This window comes from Lissotriton vulgaris, chromosome 9 (assembly GCF_964263255.1).
Source record: "Lissotriton vulgaris chromosome 9, aLisVul1.2, whole genome shotgun sequence".
NCBI classification, from domain to species: domain Eukaryota; kingdom Metazoa; phylum Chordata; class Amphibia; order Caudata; family Salamandridae; genus Lissotriton; species Lissotriton vulgaris.
Window position 1 is genome coordinate 897,400,749 of NC_141697.1, and position 21,630 is coordinate 897,422,378.

Sequence of the window (21,630 nt, forward strand, 5' to 3'; positions counted from 1 at the left end):
ACTTCCAGGGTCACTTGTTGTATGCAAGTATTGTATCCAAACAACAAGTTAGACATGGAGGCGGCAATATGGCCTTCTTTGAATATCTCTTCTATTCGAATTGATACTTTAAGCAGAATTAAGTTGATTCTTTTACAAACAACTGTGCCTTTAACCTCGTCTAGAGAAACGTATGATCTGCAAGTTGCAAGGACAGCAGAAGAGATACATACATTATTATCGACAAATTGCCCCGTACATTTCGTAGAAATGTTAAGCCAAATCTTAAACATGTCTGATAGCAGTGCCATCGCACATGTATTTAAGACAATTTTTTCGGGACTATTAGCACCCTTTGAAGCAGTCCTGAGCATCTTCCCGAATTTCGTGCACTCTGTGTTCGGCAGCCTGCCTCTCATCTTGGGACTCGTAGCAGGAATCTTATTTGTGTTCCTTCTGCTCCGATATGGCAAGTCAAGTCACAGAAAAAACTCAGGCTACAATGGAAGACACGATCCTAGCAATGCAATACCGAGAGCGGATTACTAAAGTCCTCGGCTTGGCTCGGCTACGAGATCTGAATACTACCTGGTTTCTTTCATTCAGACCAATCTGGCAAGATTGCATTTTACATGTTCTACGATGCCTGCTATGCGGAGAAGAATGCGTGTTAGACGTCTGTCTCACACTTCCATCAGCAGTACCTATGGATATCGATACTTTGCTTGGTTCGGTAACGGCTCATGCAATGTGTTGTCCCCAGCGGCTACCAATTCTGATGACGGCATTCGTTGAGACCTCACCATTACGATTAGGTGGCGGGGAGGTACGAGATGAAAGCGGCACATAGGTACAACCTTCTGTGAACATTGCTGATCCAGATAACGCTGACGGTAATGCATCTCACATATGCACTATTTCCACTTTTTCGGAAATGGCCCAACTTTCACCTACTGTTGTAGACTAATTTTTTGCCAGCCTATCTGAGTTGATGTTCTCCCCTAACAACGAGAATGACTGTTGAAAAAGCAAGCACATGGCGTTCCCTGAAATCTGAATTCGGCCTTCAGTTTTGGTAAACAGAACCTAAAAAACTTTGGAACAATTTTTTTATCCCCAGAGAGCGAAATTGATTTTTTCTAGTTCCCAAAATATTTACCTTTTTGGCACATGATACTCTGCTTAAAGTAGAACTATTCTTAGAGAACAAGATTTCTATTTTTAGAAACTCTAGAGACAATATTTACTTAGTCTCTAGCACATCTACAGTCTTGTATAAATATGTGATGAAATGGTCTCGACCTTCTCTTCTTTATTAAGAGCCATTTCATAAATGTAAATTTGGTGATTCACTCAGTCAACATTTTAAATGTACAATATATGCATTATCTGAATGATACCTTTGCTTACAAAAACGTACAGTATACTACTCATTTTCATGTATATACCATTTCAAATGAATTTTATGTATTTAGGGGTGGGATGGAAAACGCATGTTTAGATATGCTTAAACATTGCTTAGTATTTAGTAATGATGGACATTATACGTGGAGTGGGTGTTGTAGATGATTCTAGGACTCTAGTAAATATTCCCGATTCCATGCCCTTATGTGGTTATATCAAATCATACCCTTGTACAGGCATAAGAATCACACCCATATTAAGACATAGCCAATGCAGTCCAAATACGGCAAGGCTACTCCCATAGACTCCTAGAAAGCACAACGCGTTCTTAAACAAACCAAGCCTCCAGCAGCCCGGGAATTCCCCCTGCTTCTGTATTGATTTGTTCTAGAACTCCTGGAGTCCTGAAAGAACTGCGAGTTCTTAGTGACGTCTTATGTCCAACCTTACGTCAAACTCGGCACCTTCCCGGTATAAATATACCAGCATCTGCCTTAAGCAACACACGGTGGTTTGGAGCAGATCGGCTATCTACTTGCCCGACGCCCTGCTGATGAGAGTGCCGAAGGAAGCCGACCCTCCCTGCTGACGCACTGAGAGAGACGCTGTCTTTTCTCCTGCCGAGAAATCCAGCTCCAGTGTTTCCCTGTCACCCTTGCGGGTTGCTGGGAGATCAAGCCCTGAGAAAGAGATACAAGACCTCCTTCATTCTATAACCAAGGTACGCTTGTTGGAGCTGATTAGACCCACAGAGAATTCTTGATTCAGATTATTGGCAAAAACTGTAACTCATCTACTCCTTCCCTGTACTAGGCTTAGATTAGGTACACTGGGGTAGGCGTATCTTAGAAACACCAGTTGAGTACGTTTAGTCATTATTTTATCGTTGCATGTATTTTATCCATTTTAAGTATCTTATGGCTTAGAAACCATATAAATGCTTTTACAGAATTATTTCATAATACTCATTTTACTGTACGCACTTTACTTTATGACAAGTATTGCAATTGTGGCAATTCACTTCTCTTGCATGAGAAAGTAGACGGCTCAATAAATAACCACTTTTATTGAAAACGCCCGTCTCTCTATTTCTCTGCACTTCTGGTGAAACTAAGCATGCACGATTAACTGAGTGAAATAGCTATCTATTGTTTCCGCGACTCTGGAGATATACTCCTTATTCTGGGGGAGCAAAGTTGTCATGTTCATGCGATTGTCAGAAACGAATCCCTTCTTGTCTATTCAAGAAAGTTAACACCTCTTGTTTACTTGAGAAAGTTTCTAGTGACCTCTGAGCTAGCTGGCATTTCATAATTAAGTCTAACATATTCAATAGAGACCTAGTCGACCTCAGTCCTACGTCTACACTGTCGTTTATGTTATTCCAATTTGCAGAGCCTATTGGGAATATAGGAACTACACTACACTACTGGAGACCCTAAAAAGAAGCTGCCCAGATGACGTACCGGAGGTTCCACACTCACAGTGAATAAACACCACAGACAATTAGTGCAACAATAGATGTACCGGGAGACCCCTATGTACACGGTAGAGGATCTGCCTCATTCAGATTGTTGTTTGATACGTAATTATGACTTAGGAGATATTACATTTAGAGCCAGAGGGGGTGGGTTTAGGTTAGAGGGTGGGTAGGGTGAGCAATGGGCTGCACTTTGAAGTAAATTCATTCTTCTTACTGTTGCAACTGAATGCATGATTATGTCCCATGCAAGTACTGATGTGGTAGAATAATATAAGTGAAGGTTATGGTAACGTGGAGATAGATATGGTATGAAGTTGCTTCTTGTATAACAAATGTATGACGCAGTGGAGATTTATCAACTGAAAACCCAATAAAGTTTGTGTTAAAAAAAAAAAGATTAAGGCTGGTTGCTTATTTCAGGGTCGAGCCCCTCACAACCTCAAAAGAATTGAATTCTGGTGTGTGGTTTTGGCATTGGTATTGGAAAGTTGCAGCAATACCAAAAGAAGCTGATGGCAGCAAAATAAGAATGCATGAGTAGGAGATATACTGTCTCTACAAAACTAGATTGGTCCATAGGAGGTAGGAACTCCCCCATACTACTGTAAAATAAATAGTTTTTATCATAATAAGGTGATTTATTCCAAAGAGGACCTGGTATGTTTTTTTCACCTCAGAATTGCCAAAAGGTATTCTCTGGTTCGGAGTCAAGATTGTGGGCGAACTAAACAAGGGCACAAATTTTAGAATATCCGGTTTTATATCGGCTGGACAGGTATCACCAAGAGTGGCAAGTGTTATCTTTTCCAGTAATAATTAGAAGATCTTTGGATGTATTGTCTGTGTGAAGGGATAGTAGAGACTTTTGAACAAGAACAATACCTCTCCCAAGTATACAATCACAAAATCTGAAAAATCTTTCTTTCACTTTTATATTAACATTGTCCCAGACCAAAACAAATTATGTAAACATGTTCTCTTTTTTATCATTCAAAAACATTTTTTATGATATAAGAAGCATGACAAAACCAATTGATCATCATACTCATTCTATATATACAATCTTTACAAAAATTGTTATCGTACTATGTACAGTAGCCCCCCAAAAAAATTCTAAAAAGACAATCATTCATACAACTCATCAACTCAAACAACCAAACACTCATCAAAATATCAAGTACACTTAACTAAAAATTAAACATTAAGGACAATACCTAACAAAAAGAAAAAAAAATCACATAATAAAATATATATACAAAACAGCAGCACAACAAGTAGAGCGCCGACGCGCGTTTCGGAAAAGGATAGATGTCCTCAATTCCTTCGTCAGGGCGCAGTAGATCAATTTCTTGAAAACATAAAATGTCCGTTTAAAGTTTTTTTATCAAATTTTTCCCATCCAACTGAAAACATAATAACCTGGGGACTCAATCTTGAGTCTGTAACAGGACTGACAATATCATCAAGGAAGCGATCATCAGTAGCGTCAATAGGTCACGTCGCAGTGAAATCTTGGAGACAAACGTATTCAGAACCAAATCTTACAGAAGTGCATCTAGAGCTGGAGCACACAGGCCCACAAAAAGATGCGGGAAGGGGGTGTAAACTCCTCTGATCTATGGAGCCTCCTAACGTGTAATGGCCCCTTCTGGGCTCGGAGTAAAGATGCTCCTGGGTCGTGCACGACCACGTTCTAGGCTATAGAAAGGTTCACCCAGGAGTGCCATGATGCCAAGGGGGCGAGCAGGCGTTATTTTAGAAGTGTAGCCCTTTACCCTGACTAGACGCAAGGGTCCCTATTTGGTGAAAGGTATCTACTTCTGCCAACTAGAGACCCCCAAATCGACATTTTGGATGTTAATCTTGTCAATGTTAAAAAACCTATACGTGAAGTAAACATTGGTGGAGTGAAGTTGAACGTAGTAGCTGATTCCAGTTTACCTTTTATCATTGTGAAATTTAGAGGTGTCATTTTGTTGACAAACTGGGTTTTCATCTGGACAAATCAAATGTTATTATCAAAAGCTATGCAGGGGACAAAATTGATTTTGTTGTATCCAGGAATCCAATTCCAGTTCAAGGAAAGGAAAGCGGATTGTACGTTATTTGTGGCAAAAAAAGGCCCACTGTGCTAGGCTGGAATCATCAGGGTGAGCTGGGTATTATCCTCAATCGCGCTGATCCTGTTTTATCGATTAATGAGATAGATAAAAATTGTCCTCAGTTGGTCAAAGAGTTTCCTGAAGTTTTTTCAGGTACAGTGGGCTTGTTGAACGATTTTGAACACAGGATTGAAATGAAACCCACTGCTGTACCTTGTATTCACAAAGTTAGGCGTTTACCTATTTCCATCACAAATGAGGTATACAGGGAGTTACAAAGGTTACGGATTGCATCGTTGAACAGGTGGAATCTGATGAATGGGTTTCTCCATTGGTAGTTGTCAAACGCCCCAATGGCAAGGTTATGTTATGCATTGACCTTAGGGAACTCAACCAAAATATAATATAATTGTGGATCGGTTTCCTTTATCTTGCATCAATGAAATGTTTACTGTCACAAAAGGAATGGGTCAGTTCTCGAAACAGATTTAAATTCAGCATACCATCAGTTAACATTACATGCTGGTAGTATAAAGTACACAAAACGAATTACACAGTTTGGTTGTTCCCAGTTTATCAGGGTACCTTTTGAATTTCCATCCACAGCTGCCGTTTTTCAGAGAATTACGACAAATATTTTTAAAGGGGTGGTTGGCGTGATGTTTTTCGAGGATGATATCTTGATCATAGGCATCAATAAAGGGAAACATGATGCCAGACTAAAGCAAGTTTTTGAGATCTTGAAACTGAAAGGATTAATTGGGGAGTTTAGCAAGTGCAGGTTTGCTCAAAAAGATGTAGGTCACAGCATAAGCAAGGATGGTATCTAGCCTAAGCAGGGTCTTATTGATGCAATCGTGAATGCACCCAGTCCCACAGGAAAAGATGTGAGAGCATTTCTTAGACTGACCGAATACTCTTCAAAATGTATTTTAAAAACATTTCAGAGAAAACTTACATTATTTGTCAAGTTCTTAAAAACAAAGTGAGATTTGTGTGGTCTACGGTAAGCCAGGAATCATTTCACATACTGAAAAAAGATCTGCAGTGCACCTTTTCTTAAAGGTTTTTTATCCCACGTCTCAGATCATATGAACTACAGTTGCCAGCAATAAAGATTTGATGGTAGTCCTTTCGCAACGTTACAAAGAAAATAATGAGTGGATGATTGCCTTTGCTTCATGTACTCCTACCTCAGCTGAAGACTAATATTCAGTTAAAGAGCGTGAAACATTAGCTTGTACATGGGCTCTAAATCATTTCCGCATGTATGTTTGGGGATTTTATGTATTACTGCGTTCGGATCATAAACCCCTTACAAAGATATTGTCCACTGCTGGTCCTCAGAATGCTTCCCCTAGACTCAGTTGGTTGTCTGTGACGTTACTAGATACATATATAATGTGGAGTACTGGCCAGGGGTCAAGAATAGAATGGTAGACTTTCTGAGCAGGTTATCATTACCACGAGAGAAAGATGACGAATGGTTATAGGATGATGACGGCAAAATTCCTTTATTTTTCAATGATGGTTTGGAAGGCATTACACTTCCCAAGTTGAAAGATCACGTGTCCAGAGATGATAGGGTGCCGAGAATTAGTGAGTTTGTAACCAAAGATTGGCTCAAAAAGAGCAGACTCAAAATGAAAGAAAGAACGTATTCGGAAGTCAGGAATGAGTTGTGTGTGGAAGATGGTTTACTTTTCACATTTGGTAAGGTGATCCCACCTGTCAGCTTAAGGAAAAGGATACTAGGATTACGTCATGAGGGTCACAAGGGTGAAGAATAATTATTGGTGGCCTGATCTTGATAAACAAAATTGAGTTGTTAGTGAGAGAATGTGTTAGGTGCAATTATTCTGACCTCCTTTGAGTCCCATTGAAAGTCCAAGTATGTCATGGGAGAGAGTAGGAATGGATATAGTTGGCCCAGTTGAAGTAACGGATGGAGTGTGTAAGTATATTTTAGTACTTGTTGATCATTTTTCGAATTGGCCGGAAATTGGAATTGTTCGTAATGCAGACTGCAAATATTTCATTTTTGGACAAGATATTCTTGAGAGAAGGCCTTCCCCAAATGTGTGATCACAGATCATATCACACAATTCATGTCATCCTCTTTCAAGGAGTTTTTGAATCGTAATTGCATTAAGCATTATATTACACCAGTCTATCATCCCAAAGGAAATGGCCTAGTTGAGCGCTTCAACAGAGTGCTCAAAAGAAGCATTCAATTGTCAAGGAGTAGTAAAGTGAAATGGGAAGATGAGATTATCAAATTAATTTGGGCCTACAGGATCACTCCTAGCTTAATTTCGGACAATTGTCCTTTCATTATGATGAGGGGTAGACGAACTTTGAGTAAAGACTTGAGTTGAATGCCTGTTTCTAAACAAGTTGAGTGGTCTCCGAAGTTAGTGAGGGAAAAATAGCATTAGCACAGGAAAGTTACAAAGAATGGATGACACTTTCAACCCCAGGAGCAAATTACAACCCAACTTAATTGTGTTTGCAGAACTATAGGCCATTGACTGACGAGGTTTTGGTGATTGGCGCCCCACCCCCCCAGCAATGGCGGCCCGTACCTGCTGAACCTGCAGACAAGCTGGTGGTGTTCTCTCTCTCCCCACTTGAAGCCGTAGCTTCTGCGCGTGTGACGGGATGAGAGGCACTGCTCCTTCGCTCCAGACCTGAATTGCTTCGTTTCGTGGCAGAGCAGGGCTGCTTTCCTTCGATTAAACCTGCAGTGTGGAGGAGCTCATTTGTTTTTCTCCGTGCATCTGGGCTACTGCTGCTTCTTGGATGCCAGTGCATGGAGGTGAGGAGAGGGAGGCTGGAGTTTTTGAAGGGACGGCAGGCTGTCTCTCTGATGCTGGCGCACTGGGTTTCTCTTTCCTGGCTATGCTGCTAGCGCTGTGGTCTCGAGGCTGGTCCTGGGCTTCTTCTGTCACTCCTGCTGACTGGAGATGGTAAATCAAGATGGATTGACAGCCAGTAATACCTGCAATACCTGTTCATTCACCCACTGTACCCTTGAACAACAGCTTTGATAAGGTCCAAGGTCTAAGAAAGGAGAAGAGAGTGAGCGGAAACTTTTTTTTTTTTTTTTTGGGCCCACGCAGACTGTACCCAATTTGAATTTGTATCAGATCAAGAGCCAAACAAGGATAATACTCTCAGCTCCTAACTGATTTTGACTGTCTGTGGTTTTAAACTTTTTTAAACATCCGTAACCTACAAGGTTTTTTCTCAATAAGCTTTAGACTAAATGGTTATGGGAATCAGATACCCATGATTATTTTTACTTTAAATGTTTGTTTCTTGCATTGTTTAATTTATGCATAATTAGTGATTTCTGCTTCTTTGTCGGACTCCCTGCTCACGCTGCTGCTGCCCGCGAGGGAAAGGAAACCTGCCTGTTGCTCCCGATTCCGGCTCTCGCCCCACGCCTGCCGCGGACCACCGCCTTCCAAACTACCATCCCCAGGAGGCAGTGCGGCGTGGTCTCGCTGGAACTCCAGCGGGCCGGGCTTCAAATTGCTCCACGGGCTCCCGCGGCGCGGGACAAGCCCGAACCAAGGGCGGGCCCGTCCTTGCCCGTCATAGGCTGGAAGATGCCGGGCTGGGCCAGGCCTCTTGGTTCCATCATTCACTGCAGATTGGAAGGATCATTTGAAACTTGGGTAATCGACTCATTTGTGCACAACCTTTCCTGCCTGTTTAAATCCTCAACTGACCTAGGGCTTGCATCTTTATATACTTTCTGGCCCTGCTAGTCAATCTAGTGGGCCAGCTGGGGACTGTGAAAGAAGGCCTATGGCAACTACCATCTGCCCTGTAAAGATAACCCCTATAGTCAAAAAGACTTTATTCGGTTTTGATTCAAACCATAAAAGTACATTTAAAGTATTAACAATTTAAAACATTAAAACACACAGTAATTATAATACATGAGCGAATAGTGCAAAAGTGCAGGATACAGCAAAATTCATACAAAATAAGTTAATTTAGTGCAGATAGTCAAAACAACAGAGATACCATCATTGGTCCAAACAATTTCTCATCTTAATGGACAATTTTAAAAATTCGGTAACTTGAAGGATACTGTCACTGTGCAAAAGCTGCAAATACAATAATGCTGGTCTGATTTGATTAAAATTAAGTTTCTTTAAAAGATTTACCAGATGGCGTTTGCGGGGATATTCATAAAATTTACATAAAAATATAAAATGCAGCATATCCTATGGAGACATACCGTTGCAGCCACAGGGAGCTGTAGGTTTAATAAAAGCAGCATTTTTAGGTCTAAACAGCAGATGATGAAAAAGGTTTAATCTGAACCTCGTTAGCAGGAACTTCTCATGGGAAGTCAGCGATCCCATCAAATAGGGCTCCATCATATCACCTGTTTTTAACATAACAAATCTTCTTACACTTAGTTTCAGGAGCTCAACACCTTCTCTTACAAGTTTTGTATCCATAAAGAAGGCTCGCTTAACTACATCCACATCGCCCTTCACTATCCCGCTCGGGTGCTCAAACAGATCCAAGCGACCAAGCTTTAAAAAATTTAATTTCAAATATTTTAACCAGGGTGTACCCATTGCCTTATCCTGAGACAAGTAATCTCTCATTATCAGGTGGGTCAATGGTATGTCTTGGTTCAGCCACAGTTTTAACCAGCAAGTCAGCGGAAGTAATGAGAAAATATCTCAAAGATATTGCGACCCTAGCTCTTCGTGTACTACAAGATTGGATGTGGCTGCTGGAACACACAAAAGGCGTTTCATAAAAGAGTTTTCAGCAGTCTGTAGCTGTTCACCGGCCACATATCCCCATAGTTCGCTGCCATAAACGGCAGTTGCCACTGATTTTGCATTATAAAGTTTCAACATGGCATTATTGGGTTTTTTCCCCAGTTTTGATGCAAAGTTAAAAATAGTAGCATTTACCCTCACCAATTCCTTTTTCTTTTTATCAAGGTGTGGGCCCCAGCTAAGTTTGGAGTCAAAAGAGACCCCCAGATACTTAAATGTTTTTGTGATAGGGATTACTACATTATCTAATTTAAATAAGAAGTTCCTTTTTGGCTGTTGGCCAACATGCATAATAAAGGATTTAGAATTGTTGACCAAGAGGTCTCTATCTGTCATAAAATTCTTAAAAGCGTTTAGTAGAGCTTGCAGACCTCTCTCTGTTCTAGAGATTATCATCTGCATATAAAAGAACAGGAATTCCTCGCCTGCCGACTCTGGGACAGTCCGCCTTTTCATCCTGCAGAACGCTATCAAGATCATTAATATAAAAGTTAAAAAGAAAAGGGGCAAGAATGCATCCTTGACGCACGCTCTTCCCTATATTAAAATTATCAGTTACACACAGCTTTTGGGAGTACCTAACATTAGCACTAGTGTTACTATGTAGATCCGCAAGGACGTTTACAATCCCACTGTCAACACCCTTGTCCCTCATGGACTGCCACAGCTTTCTCCTATTAACACAGTCGAAAGCTGATGACAAATCCATGAAGGCAAGGTACACAGTACCCTTTTGGGCAACGGTATACTTACTTAATATTAGAAAGAGGTTAAGGCACTGTGTAATTGTAGAACGGCCACTGCAGAAGCCGTACTGGGAGATGGACATAATGCTGTTTTCCAGCGCCCAGTCAGAGAGCCTCCGCAGTAGAATTCTACCACCTATTTTGACCATGGAATCAATTAATGAAATAGGTCTATAGCAAAGGGGGCTACCCTTGTCCCCCTTCTTGAAAACTGGGACAATCGTCGATACCCCCCATGATTTCGTGCAGCCGATGTTAGCAGCTGCATTAATGACCGATTCCAATATTGGTGCCCAAAAAACTGGGGTCAGACTTATATAAGTCTGGCGGAATCCCATCAGGTACGGTGCTTTCCCAGCTGTAAGCCCTATTATGCCCTCCATGACCTCACCTCTATCAAACCTAATATAATCACCGCTGTTGCCTGGAGAGGAATTGGAGTTAGCATTCAACGTGCCACTGTACAATTGCGTAAAATGTATTACCCATTCCTCCTTTGTTATGCAGCATTCCAGTCCATCCCCTGGGTCCTTTGTCAAAAAGGGTCTTTTTACTACCGCCCAGAATCTAGAGCTACACTTCAAAGTAGAGGGCTCAAGAATCTCATTCCATGCCTCCTCTCTTAAAAACTCCTTACGTCTATCAATAACGGTTTTGTATTCCTTTTTGCACTGTTGAATATTTTCCTTAATTCTGGGTTTTATTGACAGGGCTGTCCTTAAATTACGTGAAGCCCTAGAGCAGTCATGATTAAACCATCTTGGTCCCAAGATCTCTGTGCGCTTTACTGGGGCTGACATCAAAGGAGAGACCTTATCTGTAATACTTTGGAAAGCACTTAAAACTTGGCATGGTTCTAGCCCTTCCTGAGTACATTTTGCAATTTCCTCAATACAGTGATCCTTAATATCTTTATACAACCGGTCTGGTGTGATCATAGACCACTTAAGGCGCCTCCTGCCATCAGTGGTACTCAATCTACCATTGGTACAGTTCCGTCCCTCTTTGGCCACCCAGGGGCCCTTCAAGTGTACAGTCAATGGATTATGATCACTGAATTCACTGTGTTCAATGATGAGAGTCCACAAAAGTCTGAATTGACACAGAGAGCAAAACGTAATCAATGAAGGTATCCTTCCCGTGACCCCTAAACGTAGGGATTTCAAAGCGCTTTAAAGGATCCCTCAGTGCCATTGCCAGTGATAAATCCAAGTTGGTCAGTAAGTCATTGAAAACTTCTCCATCCAATGTGTGTTCCAAATGTAATCCCTCAGAACGTTCGCAATGCAAGTCTGACAGGTTTTTAAACAGGCGATCCCCACATGGATGGACAATGAAATCACCCATTATTACAAGATTATGAAGACATTCCTTCATAGAAGTGCTAATAAATACATTTAGTGCTAATATAGAGCTAGGAGCCGAACAAGAGTTAACTGCATTATAAAAATGTACCAGACCGAACAGACAGTTATCTCCATTTAGTACTAGGCCAATGATTCCAGGGTTAACTATTAAAACTCTACGTGTTTTACAAGAGAGTGCTACAGATATAAACGTTACCAGCCCCCCCCCCCCCCCTTAGGTCTACCTCTGCTAGATGCTATCGCAGGGATATAGAAAGCCTTGTACCCCTCAAGAAAGAGGTCACAGTCCACTGACCAGGTCTCTTGCAGAAAAATAATCTGGAACTGCTTAATGTAGGTCACCCAATTACAGTCTGTCATCTTAGTACCCAATCCTGCAATATTCCATGAGATTACATTGTTTCCCTGCGATTTCACCTGGATATTTGCCATTCGAGCCACATCGCCAGAGTTACCATTCCCTTGGCCCAAACACTCCTCCCGTCAATCACATGCCTCAAGGCCTGGGAGCAAGTCAAACCTATTCTGTGTTTCCACCATAAACCCATTCCTGTTTTGATTGACAACATTATAAAGGTATGGTGGGGTTGGAGCCAAGGGTTGAGGTTGAAACAGTGGCCTGAAGTTCCTGTGTCTAGCCGGGGCTTTAATCAAGTGAGTATAAAAGTATCCAAGTGGACGGTCACAAATGCTATTCGCATCAGACAATAAAGATGATGCTCTCAGTAAAACTGTTGCCACATGTTGGGGATGCCTGAAATTGATAACAATACAGTCCCCGTTGTTTAACTTTCTAGATGGGCCAATCCAGTTTACCCTTCTCACTGAGAGTATTTGATCTGAATATGCTGTTGGAAATCCACAGTTAGAGTTCAACCAGGCTACTGCTTTATTTTTTAGTGAGTCATGAGATTCCCCATGTGGCTGGACAGGATGATCTTCTATAGAAGGAACATTAGTCAAGACAGCCACATAAGGTCCGCAGTCAGGTGGAAGATTAATAAAGCGGCTTCTTCTTATTGGTCTAAAGTCTGACCTACCCTCCTGATCTACTGATTTTAACACAGTGAGGTCAGTTTTTGAAGAGGGTTTAGGTGGAGCGTTATCTACTGCAGGAACTTGCCGACAGGTCTGCTGTGCCGGCTCCCTCAAGGGGCTCTGCCCGGTTACCGCAGCCCTAGAACTAACAGGCGGGGCCGAAGACAGGTGTAATGATAATAGGCCACCTAGTCTAGCTACCTCTAGGGCTAAGGTATCAAGCTTACTTGACAGGGGTCTAATCAGCTCTTCCATTTTTGCCATCATTCTTCCTTCTAGGGTACTTAACAAGAGAGTAAGTTGTTCAATTTGTGTTTTAAGACCGCCCTCGTTATTTCCGTCAGAAGGACAAGAGCCTGTAATAGGGCCATTACAAACTGGTGCAGCTGAATCAGCACTTTTTTTTATTATGCTTCCCCCCGTTTAAGCTGTGGTTTTCTACAATTTCTCACCGGTCTCGGCACTGGCTGTACCAGTTCAATTTCCTCAGTAGAGGTATCAAGGCAGTCTTCATGTGTCTCTACATGAACCTGAGATGCGGTTATTAGAACATCCCTATTACTAACATCAGGGATATTATAGTTGTCAGGAATGGGTATGTCCACTGCAGCAAGAGGCGCCTCATCCTGTGGTAGTGGAACACTACCCCGTCCCAAAGAAGCCCTTCTCTCATTGTTAATCTGGTTCACCTTTTTCACAAGAAAATTGTCCATGGTACCCAGCCCAGAGGTAGATTTATCTACTTTACCTCTAGACATCACGTTTGCTCAATTTAAATCTCAAAAACAAATAATTATTTAGTACAAGCACCAAACTGAAATAATACAATACACTTTGGCAAAAACACCCAGGGTTTGAAACGTTACAACTTACTTCTATAATTAATATCTTTACTAGCGGAACCAAAGTCTGTGGCCCAGCCCGGTCTCCTCAGGCCTCTGAGGGCCATAGAGGGCCCGCCCTTTGCCCGGGCTTCGCCTTGGTGTCACGCGTAGCGGAGGCTCAGGGCTCTTTTCAGCACCTCTAGGCGCTGGAAACGCGTTGGCGGCCTCCGCTTTGCCGCTAGGGATGATGGAAGTTGAAGTCCCCGGTGGCCGCGAGTGAGCTGCGGCAGCGTGTAAGTGGCTGGCAGCAAGGACACACAGGTAGGGAAGTGTGCCTCGCCAGAGTCTTAGCCCCAAAAGCTGTTTGCTCCCCCGCTTTGCCGAGGCTCAGGGCTCTTTTCAGCGCCTCCAGGCGCCGGAAACACGTTGGCGGCCTCCGCTTTGCCGCTAGGGATGATGGGAGTTGAAGTCCCCGGTGGCCGCGAGTGAGCGGCGGCAGCGTTTAAGTGGCTGGCAGCAAGGACACACAGTTAGGGATGTGTGCCTCGCCAGAGTCTTAGACCCAAAAGCTGTTTGCTCCCCCCTATATATTTTGATCAATTCCTCGTACATTTAGTATAGCTTGCAGACGAAAGTTGGGAGGGCGCGCTGGCTTTCCAGCACCAAACTTTCCTGTGAAACAACAATTAAGGGTATAGCTTCTTCAACTGATCAGGGTATAGCTGTAACATAACAGCCTCTCAATAAATGGGGAAAAGAAAGTTACACACTAGACCACCGGGCAAGAGAACGTCCAATGTTAAAGAGTCAAGTATGTCCCTAATGAAATATCCGACGGGGGCAGTAGGAGCCACAGAGAAACAAATTTCTAACGTAGAGGAAAAACTTAATAAAGGGTCGTCTGGCTTGTCCGCCACTAGTGTTAACAATCCTGCTCGAAATGTTCGAATGATGTACCTGCCACTTTTACAGTAAATGTATCTCCTCCGGATTCTCATAATGGATGTGTGCAGCAGGGCTGTGATGAGATTTCTGCTATTGACCTAAAGGGTTCAGATCTTCCCCCTCAAAAAAGAGTATGTGTGTCTAAAAAACCTCCCCTTGTTATGTTATCACCCCAGATCCATGAAGCCCCAGTAACCCCATATGATCTAAAGACCAAAAGTAAATTCTAGATAGGGAAAGAGGCAAAAAAGGTACCAAGGAACAAAAGAAAAGCGTGTCCCAAACCCATTAGTAAACATTGTCTAAGCAATGGCCAAAATAATACGGACTATGGAGACATTATGAAATCAATTGCTGACCTCACTATGTTCATGAAAGAAGCCATAGCCTTTATGGGGAATAGACTGGGACAGATAGAGTCCACTTTGTCAACTCTTACACCACAAGTGAAAGATGCTTATAGCAAACAGGATGTCTCTGCTAGGGCTGGAAACACTCAGCCTATCCAGCCTAGCAACTTGTGTAACGATAATTCTCCTGTATCTGCCATTCACAAAAGTAGCGGGCAATGAACTTCCTTGCCCGCGATAGCTAGACCTAGAAAAACTGTCAGCAGAACACTTTCCCATCAAGAAGAAGGCAATATTCTCCCAAAACTGAATCTTCCCCCCGCGGCAGCTCCTTACACGCTGGTTTTGGAAAACTGGGCAACGCTGAGAAATAAAGCCATACATATCCTGGGACAGAAAATGGGTTTAACACAAGAAATGTTTCATTCATTTAAAATGGTGAGACGAGTTTGATGGCTCGGTCCAAGCAGAAAGTCCTTTGACGGGGATTGTATAGTTTTATCACTTGCCTCTCCACCCTTAGTCCAAGAAATTTTGAACCGGATCGGAGATAATAGAAGGCGGGCGGTGGGTATAAACGTGCTCCCACTCATTTTCTTCTACCAACACATAATGACAAACAAGCTTAACACCCCCATTTTGGCCACCCTCTTAATAATCCACCGAGGTATAACCTGGAAGTTACAAATAGGTTTGGCCCTCTACACTCGTTAGATGAAGTGGATTGACCAACACTAGCCAGGGTTCCCCGGGAACGCAGAACTCCATACAATCCTTCCCGACCTCTCCGTTCAGCCAAACTGAACGATCTGGTGGTACCCTGTACTAAATTGGTCACCTGGGGAGATCGACGTTTTCTGGTTGCTGCCCCGAAATTATGGAATACTCTCCCCCAATCCATTAGATCTAGCCCAAACCTCCTGTCATTTAGAAAGCAACTGAAAACCTGGTTGTTCAACCTCTAAGAGCAAGAAGCCGAGAATAGGAGATGTCTACAATAGTACAGCGCCGAGACGCCTGCGGGCATTTGTTCGCGCTATCAAAAATAAATAAATAAATAAATCCAGCTACCCGGTCCCCCCAATTCTAGACGTCCCAGGACACGAGGGCGAAACTACTCATGATGTTAGGAATGTTATCGACAAAGTCCTAAAAATCGCCGCTCCCCATTTCTTATCTACTGTGGACGTTAATACGGGCATGGCTATACTAGAACAGGCAGAAAAAGTACTTCCAAATGATCAGCCACAATTACACTCTAGCACACTTGGCAGTGATGTAGGCAACATCCCATTACCCAGAGAAACAAGTGGGGAGGAACATGGCAGGGGGAGTGTGGTCACTTATGGAACACAAGAGCCGTTTGTACAGGGACGGGCGAGGGTAGCATTCTGGAATATATCTGGGCTACAATCTAAGATTAATAATCCCATTTGGGTAGACTTTATTAGAAATTTTGACATCTTATGCCTGCAGGAGACATGGTCTTTGGAGGAAATGCATCTTGATGGTTTTAAAACGTTCCATGTTTCAGCTGGTTATTCTAGTCATGGGAGGCACAAAGGTGGGATCTGTGTGTATGTTACTAATCTTTTGGGGGCTTCAGGATAAAAATGGTGAAATCGTGCAGGTACTACCAAATTATTGTCATCAAAGTGTCCTCACTGGTTGAGCTAATAATCGTTAATATGTATAATAACTTGGATAAGGGCCTAGTTTGTGATATGTTATATGACCTTAATGAGGATAATAAGACTAAGTGATAACTTAGAGAAGGACTCCATCCTCATATGGGGCGGCGATTTTAATCACAACCTCTGCCAACAGTTCTCGCGCGGATGTGGCAACAGTGAGGTCGGTGGTGATGATGATAGCCAGCCCCATTTCACCCACTCCAATGGAGGTGACAGTTTTAACGAAGTTATGGCAACTCACAACCTAGGTTTCGCTAACTTGCTGTGCTCGCCAATTGTTGATTTTAGCTCCACATTTGTAGGAAGAGGACATAGTACCCTGATTGATTTTATTGTTCTTTCCAATAGCCACGCAACATGGGTAGCGGATTTTGTCACACATACAGTTGGGATTAGTGACCACCTGCCGCTTAGTATTACCATCTCATTTCCCATCAAAAAGGCAAGTTCGCTGGTAGAGAGCCTAGCCTGGGCCCAAGGGTGCGTTCTAGAAAGACTAAATGGGTATTCCCTTCGATGGGCCAGGAACGATCCTAAGGTGACCAATAAGAAAATAATTAGGCAGGCAATAACCCCTATCTTAAAGTGCCTGCAGGAAGAGGTGGTACAAAAGGGGGTGACGATGGACGGAGCATCTGAATCAATCAAACACTCACACCCAGTCAAAAGATCTGGGTTTAATCCATCACCGTTCTTTAGCCCACTCTGCCACCCCAGTTCAGACATGGCTATATGCAAATCAGTCTGACCCTGTGCCTCATGGGAACAGTCCAGCCCGAACTGCCAAGCCATGCCTTCCCTGGACCAGAAACAAGCTTCCGAAGACCGGTTTCTGGCATTCCAGCCGTCTTCAGCCCGGCTTGCTTGAATCCAGTGGCAAAGTGAGCAAGGGACTCACGTCCGAGCATACCATGCCACACTTATGGCGGCCAAAAGCGGTACAAAAGGGGGTGGTGATGGGAGAGGTATCACATATAGACATATTGGGTTCCTTTGCAAACATCACAAAGATAATCCAAAAAAATGTCTGCACCGCCCCAACAGAGATTTTAAACCCCACAAAAATGCCTGGTTTGACTAATTGTATAAAGGCCTAATCCCAATTAAAAAAGGCCCTACAAAGTGCTATGAGGGATCCTGATGATGTCAGGAGGTGCAGGAAGGAATACAATTTAGCAAGAAACAGACGCAAGCGGGAAATTAAAGATCAGGCCTGGACCAATTTATTTGAAGCCTCGCAAAAGAGGGACAGCTAACTCTTCTGGGGAGCGGTCAAGGCACAGTTTTTTAGCTTGGGGGACGGACCAAGAATTTAGGTGGCTATAACAGAAGATTCATGGATAAACTTCTTCTCAGATGTATATAATCCTGGGGGGACAAATTAGCAGATATGGGGACCGAAATCCAGGAGGGACTTGAAAAATGTGTACAAATTAAAATTAACATCAGTAACGAAGAAGTAGCCGCAGCCATAAAACAGAGTAAGGGAGGCAAAGCGCCGGGTCCCGATGGAACCCCGATCGACTTATTTAAATACTCGGTCGATCTTTGGTTCCCATTATTAACCCGAGTTCTTGAAGCCAGCTGCGAGAAGGGCTTCATCAAAACTTGGTCCGAGTCGGTAATCATCCCTATATTTAAAAAAGGGGACCGGGATAACCCTTCCTGCTATCGCCCAATATCCCTGCTTGATTCTTTTATGAAAGTCACAGGCAGGGTCATCTTGAATCGCCTCCAACTATGGGCGGAAGATACCAACGTATTAAGTCAAGTACAATATGGGTTCAGGGAGGGGCGGGGCACCGTAGAGCAGGTGCTAAATGTTTCCTTCTTACATGGAAAATATATTCAGGCCAAGGGAGGTAAATTATATGCAGCGTTCGTCGATTTATGCGCAGCTTTCGACTGCGTAATTCATAGCCGGCCATGACAGATTTTATCAGACTTAAAGGTAGATGAGGTAATTATATCATTCCTAAGACAACTTTACGCGGGTGCCGCAGCCAAGGTGAGATACGGTCTAAAAGGTGAATGCTCCAAGCCTTTTCATGTAAGGAGAGGAGTCAGACAAGGCTGCGTCCTTGCACCCTTTCTTTTTACTTTATACACTAATGATTTGAAAAAGGAATTGGTGGCTAGAGTAAGAGACTCCCCCCAAGTCAACCACAATCAGATTGTATCCCTCCTGTATGCCGACAATGCCGTCTTAATGGGGAGAACACAAATTGGTCTTCAGACGGCACTTGATACTTACATAAATTTTATGGATAACAGGGGCCTGAAACTTAATTTTAAAAAAACTTACGTTATGACCTGTGGGAAAGGTAAGAACAGATCTTGTCCCCGGTTTGCTGGGAATTAGAAAATTGCACCCACCAAAGCATTCTCCTATTTAGGCATAGTCTTAGAAGAATCAGGATCCTGGGGACCAGCTATAAAAAGTAGGACATTAATGCTTAAAAGAGCTACGGCAGCACTAATGATATTTGCCAAAAAAATGGGGAAAAGGCCGCCAGAAATCCTTCTAAAAATGTATCAGGCAAAGTGTATAAGTACAGCTATTTACGGAGCAGGCTTCTGGGGAGCTTATGATACTTCATCTATTCGAAAGGTAGAAAATGCTTTTTTAAGATTTATTTTAGCCATTCTTTAAACTACTTCTGTTTTTAACTGTCACTCTGAATTGGGCATTCGCTACATAAGTGATCTGATAAGCATGCAACCTTTACTGCTATGGCACAGAGTCTGGACCTCTTCTAACTTAGTTTTAAATAGAGGAATAATCAAAGATTCTTTGGGACTGGATCAGGCTGCTAAGATCACATGGCTGAGTTATATATGCAATTTTACAAAGGATTTGGGGAGACCAGTTTTATCATAAGCCAGACTTCCTACATAATATAACGAGAAAAGAATTAAAGTCACTCTGCTGGAATCACCTTGAAACACAGACTGGGAGTGGAACTAAACAAAAAAAACGTATTACAACATCAACTCACCCTGGTCTCAGCCTCAATCCAACCTTACTTGCTCTGGTGTCAGGAGGGGTATGATGGGTACATTCTGACTAGATTCAGATTTGATTACTTTTTTCACCTAACTACCTTTCCTAAAGTAAACGACTGGTCCAGAATGCTCTGTAAATGCCCGTGCGATAATCTATCAGCTCAATCTACACTGCATGTAATATTTTTCTGTACATTTTATTCAGCAGAGAGAACCAGATGGATTAGACCATTTTTAAAAAAAGGTTCATGGCGTCAATGTCGCCCGGCTTTACTCTTCCTACAATTCTTAAATGATGTATACTGTGTTGGTATATTGACAGGCTTTTTAAAAAGTATCTTGAGGAAAAGGAAAAGTTTAATCTGTTTTTAAAAATGTTATGGACGTAGTAATTGTTCTCAAATGTAATTCACTGGATTGTATGAATTTATGAATGAACTGTCGCTTTTATGATTTTATATATTTGTGAAATCGAATAAAGCTTTTCTACTACTACAAAGAATGGTATGACAAAAAAGCTTGGTGTGAAACGGATGCCATTCAAATGTGGTGATTGGGTCAAAAGTCACATGGAGAAACTCAGCAAAGGTGAGAGAAGATTCACCTGTCCTTTGCACTTTGCACATCTGTGAAGTTTTTCACAACACGTCAAACTGAGCGATGAGAACGTCTGCCACATGAATAGATTAGTCAAATGTGTGTCCAAAGGAAGGTCACATGATAATGAACTTCATAGTATGGATGAAGGTAACCCAGATATTTGGTTAGACTTTGATGATGAATGATTTGCCCAAATAACACAACAATACTGAGTATGTGATGGTGAAAGAAATGGTGATGTTGGAGAGACCAACTTCCACTGAATCATCCACTGATTGTATGATTAGCCATAGAGGTGGTCTTGATCCATCTTTAGGGTTGAAAAATCCAGTGGACAGTCAAGGTATTACTGGTACATTTGGCAGACCTATAATCAAGCCCAAGAAATATGATGACTATATTACAGTTGTGTAGTCATGTTTGAGAAACATGTTCCCCTTCTTACTTGAAAGATTGGTTCTTATTTGCATTGTAGTTTCTAGAATGTGTACTCTCCATTATTATTTACTTCCCCATCTTTTCTGTGTTTATCGATCCCTTTATCATGATCATTTAGTCAATTGTGTAAGAGGAGGATGTGTTTTAATGATGCAATGCAGCGTGATTCTCCCACTTTTATGATGTAGCACATTCCATCCTAGCTCATAGGCACTGTGTGTCACCCCATTTCTAAGATTCCACTGTTGGTTGCTCGGGGGATTGTTGGTTGAGATAACGTTGGTCAACACTGCAACCAGAGGTGTCTGGGGCTGTTAAGTAATAAACTTACCTGAACCCTGAAGAGTTTCTTGTCATCTTTAAAGAGCCAATTACGAAACAAACAGCTGAATAAAAAAGGACTAGTGCTGAAGAATATTGGAGAGCTGCTGCCTTGCAGACACGACAAGTAAACTAACATCGGACTTGAAGCATACTAATGCTGTATGGACATCCAGACAATGAAGAGTGACTCTAGCAACAGTTACTAGAAGTGAAGGAATGCGTGAAACACTCCTTGTGACACTGTACTGAGATACCTCTAAGGCTACCGCATGCGTGCCGTTGCGCACTTACGGCAATTTGAAAACAGCCATGAAAATAAAGAATCCCAAAATCCTGAAATTACTCAAATAAATGCATAGAAGTAGAAACGATATTTAAAAGGCTCCAGTGGTTGTGGTTTCCATCCATGTACATCGAACACAAATCCCTGGGTCCTTAACGATATGTGAAAAAATGACAGCACTTTAGAGTCCTGGAAGCCACACAGGGTTTACCCAGATTATTGCCAAAATT